This window comes from Sceloporus occidentalis, unplaced genomic scaffold (assembly GCF_023333645.1).
Source record: "Sceloporus occidentalis isolate IW3139 unplaced genomic scaffold, rSceOcc1.0.p SCAF_4, whole genome shotgun sequence".
NCBI lineage: Eukaryota > Metazoa > Chordata > Lepidosauria > Squamata > Phrynosomatidae > Sceloporus > Sceloporus occidentalis.
This window is the reverse complement of record NW_028316984.1, coordinates 14701835-14717819: the sequence shown is the minus strand read 5'-3', so window position 1 is coordinate 14717819 and position 15985 is coordinate 14701835. Positions and strand designations below refer to the sequence as shown.

General features: G+C 41.1%; 1 protein-coding gene across 1 annotated transcript in view; it reads left to right on the top strand.

Moving 5' to 3' along the window:
- The first annotated feature begins 1152 nt into the window (after nucleotides 1–1152).
- Nucleotides 1153–15985, top strand: part of BTBD3 (BTB domain containing 3) — a 38969-nt gene continuing 24136 nt past the window's right edge. The window contains exon 1 of the mRNA XM_089519256.1: nucleotides 1153–1217. The gene's annotated coding sequence lies outside the window, so the exon portion shown is untranslated. The remainder of the gene's footprint in view (nucleotides 1218–15985) is intronic.

Genomic DNA, 15985 nt, shown 5'->3' with positions numbered 1-15985 from the left:
AATCTTTGCCAAATAGTAGCATTTTAATGTGAAGAAAACACCCAGGGGTAGTAATACTAGTAGTAGTAATACAAACAACAACAACAAAAACCCATCAGTGGTACCTTTATTGGCCAACAGAAAGTCACAATATACTTGTTGTTTCTGCAGTGTGTGTGTGTGTGTTTTGGCCCAACTAGGCAATGTTTCCTCCACAGGGGGGGTTGCCATTGCCCCCCCCCCCGAGGAGGGCCTTTCACCTCACCCTCATCACTACCTCATTCCATGAAAGGCCCCATCACAACCACCACTGGCCCTAGGCTAGTGGTCCCCACACTGTGCCCTTGAAGGGCTTCTGGACTTCAGCTCCCAGAATCCCCAACTATTGGCCCACATGGCTGAGGCTTCTGGGAAATGAAGTCCAAAGTCTCTTACTTAAAGGGCACAGTTTAGGGACCACTGCTGAACAATTGATATTATAACAGTGGTCCCCAAACTGTGCCCTTTAGTAAGCGCTTTTGGACTTCATCTCCCAGAATCCCACGCTACTGGCCAACGTGGCTGAGGCTTCTAGGAGCTGGAGTCCAACAATCTCTTACTTAAAGGGCACAGTTTGGGGACCACTGCTGAACCCTTGATATTCTAACAGTGGTCACCAAACTGTGCCCTTTATTAAGGGTTTTGGACTTCATCTCCCAGAATCCCAGACTATTGGCCCACATGGCTGAGGCTTCTGGGAGATGAAGTCCAAAGTCTCTTACTTAAAGGGCACAGTTTGGGGACCACTGCTGAACCCTTGATATTATAACAGTGGTTCCCAAACTGTGCCCTTTATTAAGCGCTCTTGGACTCCATCTCCCAGAATCCCACGCTATTGGCCCACATGGCTGAGGCTTCTGGGAGTTGAAGTCCAAAGTCTCTTACTTAAAGGGCACAATTTAGGGACCACTGCTGAACAATGGATATTATAACAGTGGTCCCCAAACTGTGCCCGTTATTAAGCGCTTTTGGACTCCATCTCCCAGAATCCCAGACTATTGGCCCACATGGCTGAGGCTTCTGGGAGTTGAAGTCCAAAAATCTCTTACTGAAAGGGACATCAGTGTGGGCCCTCCTTTTTTCTCTGCGTCCCTTCCCCTTTTTGGTTCGGGGAGGGGAGAGCCTCCACTGCTGCTGCTGCTGCTGCTGCTGGAGAAGGGAATAAAGGAGGAGGAGGAGGACGGAGAGGGGCAGCCATGGTAGGTGGCGGAGGCGGGTTCGTGCGCGCAGAGAGACACACACAGAGAGATAGAGAGAGACTTTGAGGGAGACTCAGCCACAAAATGGCGGCCGAAGCGACAATATAATTGAACTGAGAAGGGGACTGGGATGGTGGCTGTGGCTCCTCGCCTTGGCTGGGCTTCAAGGGGAGAGAGCAGAGGGGCTCTGGTCATGGAGAGGATAGAGATGGGGGCCTGGGAGAGGGATGAGGAGGTTGCTCTCCAGCTCCTCCTCCTCTGTCTCCATTCCCCCCATTGCCAGGTACACAGACATCACTACCATCACTTTACACCCTCTTTATCTGCCCTGGCTTCCTCCTGTGGGATTCTGGGACTTGTAGTTTCAAGGAGGCCCTGGGCTCCCTGGCTGGCCTCAAAACAGGTCCCTAAATTGACCTAGGTGGCATCCACACTGGAGCCATAACCCTGTTTGGCACCGCTTTAACTGCCCTGGCTTCCAGGCTATGGAATCCTGGGAGTTGGAGTTTGTTGGCAACACTGCTTAGTAGTGAAAGATATTGGAGATGTGTCATCCATAGGGTTGCCATGGGTTGGGATTGACTCTAGGGCAGCTAACAACAACGAGGAAGAGTGACTCAGGGGCGCTTAACATCTGTGCCGCCCTTGAAAGGGCTTGTGCCCTAAAAGAGGCGCCATAAGGGCCGCAACACGGACTTATGACGCCCTTCATGCTCACCGCCGTGTAAGTGCTGCACACAATGGGCGTCGTCATGGCGCACACCATCTGTACGGGGCTGTGCCAAGATGGCACCCAGGGCGCGCAGTAGGGTTGCTGAGCACGTAAATGCTTAGTCCTCGCGCAACCCTAGTCTGCGTGATCAAGCTGGCACAAAGTGCCAGCCTGTACTGCACCTTAGTCATGACTTCCAGAAAACAAGAAGCGAGCTATTAGAAACAACAACAAAAGGTGAACCTATCGTCGGGTTTTCTTGGCAAGTTTCTTCATAGCGGGTTTGCCATTGCCATCCTCTGAGGCTGAGAAAGTGAGACTTGCCCAAGGTTTCATGGCCAAGCGGTGATTCAAACCCTGGTCTCCAGAGCCATCATCCAACAGTCAAACCACAATGCCATGGTGGCTCTCAAGTAGAAAGCTAGGGAAACACATTTCTCCTAAGTGTGCTCAGCATCCCCATACCTGTGGCCCTTTCGTATTACATTGTGATCCCATTTTTAACTGCAGTGGTTCCAACTTATACAGTTGGCCCTCCTCATTTGCAGCTTTGACTAAGAATTCTCAGTTAGAATTATGTTGTCCTTGACCATACTATAAGTCCCAGGAATCTGTTGGATTTAGCCATGGCAGTGAAAGTGGAATCATAGCAGTAACACTGCGTAGTTTGAAAGGGCTCATTGTGTCATATGAGCCCTACTGCAACACAAACTGCAGCTCAGACTCAGTGTGGTTTGGGATAAAGCTTTTTGTCATGGCATCATCCTCGATTCTTCATCACTATCCTTGTTCCATCAATTGACTTTTTTTAAAACCTTAGAAAATTGATTAAGGAGAAAAGACAGGTGAACTTCAACAGAGTGCCTTCCAGTTACAAGTATGGTAAAGGCCTCATCTAAAAACCACCTTCAGACTCAATGCTATCAGTGAATACTAGGTCACACGTGCACAGAGAAAGCACATCAGGAAAGGACTAAGTTAGTTTTGTTTTTTTCCTTGACATGCTGCTTAAATATACACATACTGTATATAAATTACGTGATGCCACCAGAGCCCTAATTCCATGGAATGAGGTATCTGTGCCAGCAGCCAACAACTACTGCTTAGAATAGGGTATTCCAACTGAAGAGGTGGACCCTTTGCAACCTCGTCTTCTCTACTTCATCCTCTCCGTGTCTAAAGGAGGCAGACAGGCAGGCAAGATGTACCAGGACACAAATTTGCCTATACCAGTGATGGCGAACCTATGGTACGCATGCCAGAGGTGGCACTCAGAGCCCTCTCTGTGGGCACATGTGCCATCACCCCAGCACAGAGTTTGCCAGAGTTTGTTACTAGAAAGCCAGAGGGATATGGCACTTTGCAATAAATAAGTGGTTTTTGGGTTGCAGTTTGGGCACTCGGCCTCTAAAAAGGTTCACCATCACTGGCCTATACCTTCCTCTCTCTTTGGGGTGGGTGGAGGGTGATGGTGTGGTCAGGACTGGGCCTGCTGCTGCCACCTACACAGTATTTACAGTTCCTCAGGTGAGTGAGGAAGTGATAGTGACAAGGAACAGAGTTGTTCGCTGCCATCTCTTCCCAGTCTGCATGGAGTACTGGGTTTTGGTCTTGAATGCTCAGATGGTTGCCTTTCCCCCTCCTTGTGGCATGGACCATCTGAGTGTCATGCTCTGTCTGGAAATAGGGGACAGAGATGACAGTAGCTTTTGTTTGCAGCTGCCTTTGCAAGTCACACTCAGCCACAGAGGATGGATGGCAATGGGAAATCCTCTCTGAAGAAACTTGTCAAGAAAACCCTGTCATAGGATCACCTTTGGGTTGCCATAAGTTAGAAATGACTTGAAGGCACAACAACAGCAATCAATTTTAGTTTTCAACAAACTTCCAGTAACAAGAAATAAATGTAAAGAATGTGAAAATAAAAATAAACCCAACCCCAACCACTTTTGATGATCATCTGTTGGATAGCTGTCACTCTGTGTTACAGTTCTTTCAAGTCTTTACCATCTGTTGCTCTGTGCCCTCTTGTTCTAACTCCTCCACACTCCTCTATGCTCCTCTTCAGTTTCTACCCCCATCACTGATGTTTTCTTCCTTTCACTTTACATGGCACCCTATCATCTCTTTCTGTTCACTCTATTTTCAATAACCTCACTGCAAGTAGATACAAGAAACGTTCATCATGGAGTTTTAAATCCTGCTAAGCTGAAAGTTAGCATCTACAGGATGCATATTTTATTTGCATTGTGTTTTGGGAGGAACATTTTAAAAAGGAGATGGCTTACTTTTGCTACATCTTCAATCTAAAATGTATTGTTCTGTACACATTTTTCTTGCAAAGGATTGTGTGCTCCTCCCATGAGACTAGCAGGTAACATAAAAATGAAGGGTTTTTTTGTTAATGTGAGAATAATTAGGGACTTATCATGGTTTGTCTGGTTGTGTGTAGGACTCGATGAGGGTTGTGGAAAGAATGGCCCATTGCCCAGGCAAATGACTGCTTTGACCATATTGGATTTAGACTTTAGTTTCTGCCTCAACAGATGTAAGTAACAGGTTACTTTGGATTTTTGATTTCATTAGCCAACCCATTTTCCAAATGAATTTCATTCACCAGATGATGGGCCGAATGCCAAAACTGAAATCCAGTTCAAAATGGAAATCTAATTTAGCTGTTAGCAAAATGGCCAAAGTTTATCTGTCAAAATGGAAACCCAGTGGCAGTTTGCTAAAAATGCTTTCAACAGAGTGGTCCCAGAAATGGGTTGTGGTAATGTCTATGCACCTTGTGGTACTTAAAACACACGCGCACGCACACATTTATTACAGCATAATAAAAGTTGGTTCATTTCAGTTATAGTCCACTTCATCAAAAAGTAGGAGAATATATAAGCACAAACATATAGGTTTGTATTATTTGAAATTAAGTAGAATAGATAAGCTGTGTTACTGAGATTGTGATTTCATATGCTAATTAAAATTGACAGATTTAGTAAAGGGAGTGTGGTGTTGTGGTTTGAGTGTTGGGCTATGATTCTGGTGTCCAATATTTGAATTCCCTATCAGCCATGAAAATCCTCTGGGTGACCTTGGGCAAGTCACACTCTTTCAGCCACAGAGAAAGCCAAAGGCAAACCTCCTCTAAACAAATCCTGCCAAGAAACCTATGAGACATTTGCCTTAGAGTCGTTGTAAGTTGGAAATAACCTGAAGGCATGCAAGAACAACAGTTTGCAATATTGAAGCAAGCGACTGGATGGAGACATAATACATAATGCATCTAATAAGTTGAATGGCTTTTCATGTTTCTGCTGAAATTAGGCACTTGTTTTTCAGTTAAATCTTGCGTTTGTTCATTTGGAAGTGTGTTTATTTGAAGTAAGTGGGTATATGATTGCAGCCGTGGTGCTTCACTGTAAAAGAAAATAATTTCAGTACTAAACAGAAGTTTTATCTTGCCTTACAGAACTCAGCATGTGATTTTAATGTATAACATAAGGATAAACACCCAGCGTAAAATGATTTCCTGATATTTATTTCCCTTGTATTCTGTTATGTGATGGTTAGAGAAATCAGTAACTCAAATTTGTTTTAAACAATGGTTAGCCTTATCTACTAGTCCATCTGTGTTAGCAACCTTCTGTTACCTTTTTAAATATGTTCCCACTTACTCACTATGACTATAAGATGAGGGAGGATTGCTAAATAGGTCAGGTGTTCTTTTTTTAGTATTAAAACATAACATACTGCTAAATATGCATACTTATGAGGGAGTGTACATACAGTCAAAAATAACTGCAATGGAGCCTAGAAAAAGGAGGTAGATTTTGAAGGATCTAGAATTTAAGAGTAAATAGTAATTGTATTATATAGTGCCAAAAAAACCTCTGATAGACTGGCAAAAGAACTGTTAGGTTGAGAATGTTTCAACATATTTTTTTAAACCATGGAAATTATCTATGAAAGAGGTCATCCTTTGTACTTAGATTGATTAAAAAGTCAAGTGTCACTGGGTTGTTGTTGTTGTTTTGTTTTGTTGATGGTGGGTTTTTAATATTTTTTGTAAGAGTTAAACATACATAAAAATTGGCTACATATCGGTAAACTCAATTAAAAATTATTTGTAAATAATTGCCGGTGTAGATGTTAATGAATGCATTTAACATAATGATAATAATAATAATAATAATAATAGGATTTATTTATATGCCACCCAATCACTGGGAATCCATTAAGTTGTTGTTGTTGTATCAAGTCATTTCTGACTTATGGTAACCCTAAAGTGAACCTACCACAGGGTTTTCATGGCAAGATTTATTCAGAGGAGGTTTGCCTTTGCCTTCCCCTGAGACTGAGAGCATGTGACTTGCCAAAGGTCACCCAGTGGGTTTCATGGCAGAGCTGTGAATGGAACCATGCTCTCTATCCCAACACTTAAACCACTACCCACACTGACTCTTTACATTCAGTTCTACTAATTAGCAATGAATAAAATATAATTAATAAATAACACTGAATAGTAATGAATCATTTTGCTCACCCCACTATATATATATATATATATATATATATATATATATATATTGTGATTGGGCTACAGTCCCATTCATATTAACTTGTGAGTAAGCCTCATTGTACTCAATAGAACTTGTTTCCAAGTAAAGGTGTAAGACTGAATCGTTAAAAACTGAGAATTGGAAAGTAAACTTCCATCCATACTGCAAAAACAATCCAGTTGGACACCACTTTAACAGCCATGGCTCAGTGCAGTTGAATCCTGGGATGTGTGGTTTTGTGAGATGTGTAGCCTTCTCTGTTGGAGAGCTCTGGTGCCACAACAAACTACAGATCCAGGATTCCATAGCATTGAGCCATAGCAGTTAAAGCAGTGTGGATGCAGCCCAAGATAAGCTAAAGCAGTGATAGAGAACTGTCATCTTCCACATGTTTTTGGATTGCAGCTGACATAATCCACCTCTGACTATGTTGGCTAGGGGCAATCACCCAAAACATTGGAAGGGCCACAGGTGCCTAGTTTTGTGATAAAGGATGAACTGTGGCCTTCTGACAGATGTGTGTGTGTATATATATATATATATACACACACACACGCACCCACACACACTACAATAGTTGCTGGAAACATATCTTTACAGAATCAGTTTATCTATATGGAAGTGCAACTCTTAAAATAAAGTTCAGATACAGTATCATGATTCTTGATGAGTATGAATACTCATGGGTGGTATAGCACCTTGAGGACAAAACAGATTTAAGGTTTGTTGTTGTTGTTGTTGTTGTTAATATTATTTAATTATTTTATTGATATATATCTCACCTTTATCTCAACAGTGAGACTGAATGCAACTAACAGCATTTTTGGAATAATACAGATTAAAATTATGCAAAACATTCAATTAAAATATAAATTAAAAATTGAACAATTTGTAAAGTTTTTAATTAAACATTAAAAACATTAAAATTCCCAAAAACACTACATACAGATCTTAAGAATGCACCACGCAGCATTGAAAGTCGGCCCCAGTAAGTTTCTGAAAGCCTGCTAAAGTCTTTTTGTAGGTAAGAGGAAAACAAAATGTGGGTAATACATGCTAAAGGTTTAGGTTTATAGTAGACTTACATAGAGTAATTTAAAAATACTTTTAATCTTTAATGCAATTATAACATTTTGTAATTTTAGCATTTAATAGTCTAACATCAGTGCTTGTGCTATTTTCCCAAAGTGTCCCCATGTGCATATATATGTGTCAAATTAGGATAACCCTTTAGATGTCTGATGAAGTGGACTCTTGTCCACAGAAGCCTATGCCACAATACATTTGTTGGTGCTTAAAGGGTCACAGGACTATTGTTTTTTTTCCTGCAACAAGCTAAACAAGCACTACTTTGGAAACAATTAACAGTAGCTGTTTTCTGAAATGTTCTGAGTGTAAGCCCTTCATCAAGGCCAAATGCTAACTAGAACAGTCATTACAAAATGCTCTGCACTGTTCTAAATGCCTCCTGAAAACAAAAATGTGGACACTCACCACAATGCAAATGACTGGAACTGTAGCTAGTAACAAATAGAGCAGTTCTCCAATTTAAACAGTCAGTCTAGTGCATCCCTGTTCAAGAGTAGGCTTCATTGGAGGACTGCACTCTTAGGCTGCATCTGCATTGCAGAAATAATCCAGTTTGACACCACTTCAACTGCCACGGCTCAGTGCTATGGAATTCTGGGATTTGTAGCTTGCTGTGCTACAGAGGTCTCTATACAGAGACGGTCTCTATAACAGAGGTCTCTATAACAGAGACGGATAATTATCTCACAGAACTACAAGTCCTGGATTTCCATAACTTTATGGATTATTTCTGCAGTATGGGTGCAGTCTTAGTTTAATTAAAACGAGTGCCACGGTTTCCATCCAAGGTTTTAATACATAACTTCACCATAATGGGTGGGTATTGACTGGGAGATTTCACAGGCCACATCTGGTTATGTTTGTTTATTTGTCCCTCACCAGACTATGTCTCAGGAAGGTTTTGAAGGAGAAGAAAGGCAACAAGTCAATTACCAGGTAAAACAAAAACAAAAAACAAAACCCTGCCCTTCAATCTTGGTATCATTTGGCTGCTGTAGAGCTCAAGCATCATTTATGTGGGTCAGTAGTGGGAATCATGCAGCCTCCAGATGTTGTGAACTGAAACTCCCAGCATTGCTGGCTAGGGCTGATAGGTCTTGCATTTCTTGAATATGCAATATCTGGAAAGCACCATGATTCTTACCCCTGATCCAGCTGATCAGACTGCCCACTGGGTGCCCTTCCTCCATCTGTAGGAAGAGGTTTGGCAATTATAGACCCCTTTGAAAGGACTTCAAGAACTTCCTCCCTCATCTGCTGCTCATATTATGGGTGCTGAGAGACATGTACATACAAAACTTTCCAAACAGCTTATAGATTGTCCTCCGAAGCAGGTAATTTCTCCCTCACAGAGAGCTGATTGATACTGGGAGGCAGTCGGGGTTGGGGAGAGGAATTTCTTACCTTCGGAGCAACGTGTTGAAAAAAAGCACAAGCATTTTTCTTTGCAAAGAGGTGACTATGCAGTACACACTGCTAAAATGGGGGAGGCAGGCAAAGTGTTGCAATAAAAATGTTGGATCAGAAATGAACTTTTAGGCGCATTGTGACTAAAATATTAAAAACATTTAATAATCTTTATTTTACAAATCTAGTAGTTGAAATGAAAATCCTACTTGATATTCATCGTGCCTTGGGAGCATTCAGTTAGAACAAAACAGCTACCAAATGGGGAAGATTTATGCAAATTGGAATCTTGCTAATTTTCTGAAATTACGAAGTTAATGTGGTGCAGAGACTTTCACCTGCATGTCAAAGGCATCAACTGGCACACTTGTATTGCTTATGGCATTGCAAAGCAAGTTCATGGGCGCCTGATAAGTGTCAAATGCAACTTAAAATGAACCAGGCCACTATTTTATTCTTTGCATGCAAAGGGCACATAGGATTTAATGTGTTCACTTAGACATTAACCTCTCTTTTATCTTGCTTTATGCTCCAGGGACTAATGATAGTTTATGACAGAAATCACTGGTTATTGTTGTAGACAAAATCATTAAAGAGTATTGGAAGTTGTCTTCCTTACATCAGATGGCACTGTATTTTTTGTGAATGCTATACCTGCACTTGATTATCTTTTCTCTAAATACTGTAACATGTTCTGGGCTCCTTGTTTGGTTCAGGATTATTTATTTTTGTGGGAAGCGGGAGTCTTAGGGGGAGCCAGCTTTTTGACACTCCTTTTTGGGGTGGGTTCAAGTCAGACTGAGTTGCTGCGGTTCCAATCTGGCTTCTGTTTCACCTTCTGCCGGTCTGATTCGCCCCTTAGGTAGCTTTTTCAGGGCTGATGTTCCATAGACTTTATCTGTGTGTTTATTGCTTATTTAAAACATTTATATCTTGCTCTTCAGACAAAAAGCCTTCCAGGATGTCATATATAATATTATCGAAGACAAGATTGCCTATACTTTCAGGCTTACAATATAAATGACAGAATAGGAAGCGCGGGGGGGGGGGGGGAGATGAAAAGAGAGGAGGAAACCAAAGAAACTCGCATCCTAATTCAGTTACATAGGGCCTGTACAGACAGGTCAAAATAAAGCTGCTTCGGGTCACTTTGGAGGTATGCTATTTAAATGACACATGCATCTTAAGAGGCCAGAAGCTGCGCCAAAGCTGCACTTCAGTCCTTAGGACTGGAGCATGGCTTTGGTGCAGCTTCTGGCCTCTTAGGACACATGCATCATTTAAACAGCATACCTCCAAAGTGACCCGAAGCAGCCTTATTTTGGCCTGTCTGTACAGGCCCATAGTATGTCTTATCATGGGTGAATGGACTGGAAACAGTTTGTGGGGAGAAGGAAGGCCCAACTAAAGCTGATCTTGCTGATGAAGTAACCCAGTTTTCCATTTTCTTCTCTGTTTTGTCTTGGCAGAATGGTTGCTACCAGGTGACAGTTCTGGGCCTGGCAAATTTATCAGCAGACAAATTTTAGTCTGGAATCAAAGCATTAGTTCTCATCAACTGATTAAAGCTTGAAACACTAATATAAATAAGAAAATGGATCGGCCCACTTCTCATTATTGGAATTTACACTGCTTGCCTATTCAAGGAAGCTGGGAGCAAGGACATTATTCTTACAATATAAGACAACCTCTAGCCATAGTCATAATCAGAAACTTTTCGCCAACATGCATTTTTGGAGCAATGAAATGAGGTGATTCTGAAAAAGCAACTTTCAACATAGCAATATTATAAGATGATGATCACTGGGTCAGTACAGGTCAGATGTGTGCTATGAGTACAAAGTTAACATTACAGCAACTCAAACTTAATGCATGCAAAGTGTATCTTATAGCCCTTAAGTCCCACAGAGTTACTTCCTAGTAAATATTCATCTTATATGCTCTCCCTCAGCTTGATTTGGCTATTTCAATGCACTCAGTGTTCAGTTTTAAAAAGCAACTGAGTTTTGATTTCCTCAAGGAAATGGATAGGGCTTTACATGATAGTTAGACATGGCACCATTTTGTAGATGCATTTACTATCTCAACTTCTATCCAGAGGCCTCAGAGGAATTTGCATGCTTCTCTTTCCCTCAATTTATCCACACAACAACTATGCCATGTATGTTAGAGTGTAAATGACTGGTCCACAGTCTCCCAGTGAACTTCCCAGCAGTGTGGATTTGAGGTTCATTACTGTTCACTGTATTACAGTGATTCTTAAATGGCCTTTTAAGCTTATTCATAGCCACCAGGATTGTGAGCTGTTGCTGAATTTGTTGAATCATTTATTACAATAGTGGTTTCAGAATTATGTGCAATATAGACATGCCTCAATTAACAAAGTTAATATGTTCCTGGCTTCTTACCAGAAAATTTAGTACCAGAGGCAGAAATAACATGAAAAGGATAATATGTCCCCCAAAACAGGAGCAGTTCAAGATGTTTCAGCAAAAATTTTTTTATTGAAAATGAACAGTATGCACATGTGAAATGAAACAACCAGGTCAAGGAGGGCTTTCTCTCAGTCACACCACCATCACACACTTATTTGGTGAGGACATGGGAGAGAGCCTTCTAAGTGGCTTTTCCTATACTGGGGAATACCCATGGGAGGTGTGCTTAGCCCCCTCCCTGCTCTCTTTCTGCCAGCAGGTTAAGACCTTATTTAGTTTATGTACATTTTAGCCAACTTCTGTTTTAAATTTTGTCAGCCTCCTTGGATCCTTTTCTGGGATAAAATCAAGGTCTAAATTGAATGAATAAATAAATAAATAAGTAGGAGCCAGTGTGGCATAGTGGTTCAACTATGACTCTGGAGACCAGAGTTCAGTGCCCTGCTTGACCATAGAAACCCATTGGGTACCCGTGGCAAGTCACATACTCTCACCCTTAGAAAACCCCATGATAGGTTCAGTTTAGGGTTGCCATAAGTTGAAAACAACTTGAAGGTACACAACAACAAAATAATTAGGTAAGCATTTTGAATTTTTTAGAGGCCACTTGAAGCCTTCCAAAATGCATCCAGGGATAACCTTTCCTTTCACCAGCCTCCATGTTTGTTAAGATTTCAGTTTTGGTGACTAAACTTAAAATCTTTGATTTTCTAACATGTTCGAGGTAACTGGTGAGGCAGGCTTATCTGTGGATTACCTTGCCTGACCCAGGCAGGCACACACAGCTACAGTAGGATGAACTAGAGCAGAGTTTCCCCTTAAGCTGTATTACATGGTTTACTGCAATGTGCTGCTTCCTCCTGGTGTTTCTCCAGCCCACCTTCATCCTCCCAATGCTGATGCTGCTAAAATATTTCCAGCTAGACAGAGGAGAATAAGGGAGCTGACAGCTGTAAAAAGATTTTGTAAAAGAAGCTTCACAGTCAGTGACTTTGTTAACTGAGGTATGCCTGAACCAACAACATTCATTACTTGATTTTTCCATGTAGGTTTCAATTTCCATTTTATGAGGTAATCACTTAATATTCTCAGACTTTTTGTTGGCAGTGTTGCATTAGTATGGCAACTTTCAATTCACTCAGTAAGGGTTTGATGTGTTGGAAAATGACAATTGGCAATAATTCTTGTCTAACAGGGTAAATGTGTAATCTTGGCTGTAGGTGCTCCCCTAAAAAGCTGCATTATTTCCCTTGATTTTCCCTTGTAACTGGAGGTCCAGGTTGCTATAGTGGTACAGAGTGCCCTTTTCTAGTTGTAGTTGGTTCAGCAGAGCATTCCAGGACAGAAACAGCCTGGTTTCAGGAATCCATGCCTTGGTTAGATGGCTGTAAGTGCTCACTATGGGCTGTCCTTGAAGATACTGTAGAATCTGAAACTTTGGCATGAAGGCAGCCACATGCGTATTGATGGGTTCAGTTTATGAGACCATATAGCACTGATCCATAAAGACCCTCACTTTGTTATGGTTTATTGCCATTCTCAATTCTCAGTCCTGGCTTTGATGTATAAATTCTCTCATGACTTAGAACTTGGCAAGACAAAGGGACAACTCTCCCTATATTCATTTTGCCCATGAATTGAGATCTGTACAAAGAGTCCTTGTGGAATGCAAATACCAGCCTAATATGATAGGAACTTCTTTGGGGGCTGGGTACCTAAACTGAGGAACACTCTTCTTAGAGGTCAGACTGATATCACTGATCAGCTTTCAGTATCAGGTGAAAAACTAGCCTTTTTTGTTAGTCATTTTAATGTGACAGACCCTGTATAGTAGTACAAAATAGCAGAAACGCAGTATATATGGAATTTGTTTATACTGATTAGTTGTGTACTTTATTCATTGTATTATGTTGCAGTGTATGTTTTGGCCCACCCTGGAACCACTGTATAGTAAGGAGTGTTATGTAAGTTTTATAAACAGAAAGGAAAGCCTGAATGAAAAATAATAATTATGGAGTTATATTGAGCTAAGCCTGCACATCCCGGTATTTATTTCTGAGATTAATCATGGTGTTTTCCCCTTAATTGTATTGTCAAAAAGCAAATTACGCATAGCTAGCACTCTAAATGTTTCTTGGCAATTTTGTCAAATGCACAATGGGAAAATACACAATGCCATACCAGCAGAATCATATATCACAGTGGTAAAACTCAAAATGTTATTCCATTCCATTTAGACTTGTCTGGTGAAACAAAATGACTGTAAGATAATTAGTCAGTATGCAATTTCAGTTGCAAAGATTCCCTCTTTGTGACACTAGTTTTTTCAAGCATGACATGGATATTTTTAAAGGAGAAGGCAGGGAGACAGTTGCTAGGGGAGGGATGAGAAAAACCAAAAGAAGAAGAGCAGAATGTATAAAACCTTATTTCACCTCTATTGTATAAATATCAAGGACAAACCAGTCAATTTAGCCAGAGTCACAGGGGTATAATAGGTGATCTTGTATCGGCCTTTAAGGACAACTGAGGGAATGGCATGGCATCATGCCAAAGTAAAGGGTCTCCAGTGTTCAGGAACTTCTAGTTTTGCTAAGTAGGTGATGCCAAGTATCTGTTGGAGTCATTAACAATAAAAGCTGGGGCACTAGCTAGGTCTAGCTGTCACTCTATCACCCATTGTTTGATGGTTTCTTTAGCCTTTTCATATCCCTTGCTGAGCAAAAATTCTGGAGAAAAGCCCAGTGAAGAAATTTTAGTCATCACTATCTGTTTCCATGTAGACTGGAACCCATCAGTCAGGGCAAGTGGAGCAAGGCCAGTAGGAAAGAAGAATAGTCTGAGCCAGTATGGTCACCTACACTCAGGCCTCCATTTTCATAAAGCCTGAGTTGCATCAGAAACACATTTTGGAGGTTAGAATACTCCTCTTAGAAATTTGGATTGCACAAGTTCCAGTGGTGCCAGAGTTGGAGAGAGGTCCCAGTTAGGATCCATAAAGCAGTTGTGTGGCTGATTTGGCTTTGAAAAGTTTGGGTGCCGCAGGTATATAGTGATCTCCTCTTATCATAAGAAATTTGAGAATGACTGTTGAGCCCCTCTGCACATTATCAGCATCATAGTCCCCATGCACTTTCCTACTATTACTAGCTTGAAAGATTACCCCTGGATATTTGAACCAGGTAACCTGTTTGATCTTGTGGCCATCTATATTCCAGTTATGGTTCTTGGGCCTTTTAGCAAATGCCACGATTTTAGTTTTTTTATTGTTGAGTTCTAGCTGATCCTCTCTGCAGTACTCTCAATTCATTTCATCTTTATAGTGTTTTTAGTGTATACATTGTTTCACCGTGCCAGTCTTTATGTGTACGGACAGAACATCTTTTTATCATTTTTTAAAACAATTTCCATAATATTACATTCTGCTTTAATAAGCACTCCATAACGGATGGATACTTTGACAGTTGACTGTTAAATGTTATGCTAACGAAACTCTTTTATAATATTTTTACAACTCTTCTAAATTCCCCTGTTAACTGACACATGGCAATGAGCTTTATTTGATTCTAAATTTCTTCCTGATATTTGTACCTGTTTGTAAAAGGTCATTCTGAGTGTATTGTTTATACGGATGCTTGGTCATCGTTATTGTATTTTATCTTGTACTGGCTGTATGCTGTAATAATAAATGATTGATTGATTGAGTGTTTTTAGTGTTCTTTTTGGGCCAGTGGGTGTTCTTGAAAGTACCTCTGCATTATCTACATGAAACAGAGTTGATATATGCCTTCCCTCTAGTTTCAGAGGATGGAAGTTTGTGCTGTCGAGATGACCCACCATGTCATTGATGTAAAAGTTGAACAAGAGTGGAGCTAGAATGCAATCTTGCTTGATACCCTTCTCAGTGGCAGTGGCATTGGTGAGATGACCCATGGGGTACATCTTACTTTGAGTGAGGTCAGCAGCAATTAGGTATAGTAGATGCCAGTCAATCAAGGAAGCCTCCAGTTTTCCCATAGTTTGATTCGAGATACAGAGTCAAGAGCTGCTTTAAAGTCTATAAAGGCAGCATAGAGAGAGACTATGTTGCAGGTAGCATACTTTTCAATGAGGTGTTGGAGTACAAGATATTGATCTAGGGTGGATGGGCCTTCCCTGAAGCCAGCTTGTTCCTCTGCAAGTTAGTTTCTTGTTCCAGCCAGTCCTCAAATTTCCATTCTTTTAAGTGTCTTGCGTAGAGCTTGCTGATTGTATTGAGGAGACTAATTGGTCTGTAGTTGCCAGATTCATTCTTCTTTCCTTTTTAAAATATAGGGATAATGATAGCAAACCCCCAATCCTTAGGTGCTGGGCTGTAGTTGTCAATACAGGTGAAAACAGATGCCAGAGTAGGGGCCCTGAATTCCAAATTATTTTTAATGGCTTCTGAAGGCATTAAGTCTTCACCTGGAGCCTTCCCCATTCTCAGTTGAGCTACAAATTTCTTGATCTCTGCCTCAATCACTGGTGCCATCCTTGGGAGATTTTCTATATTTTGGCTTGCAGATCCACTTTCAACATAAGTGT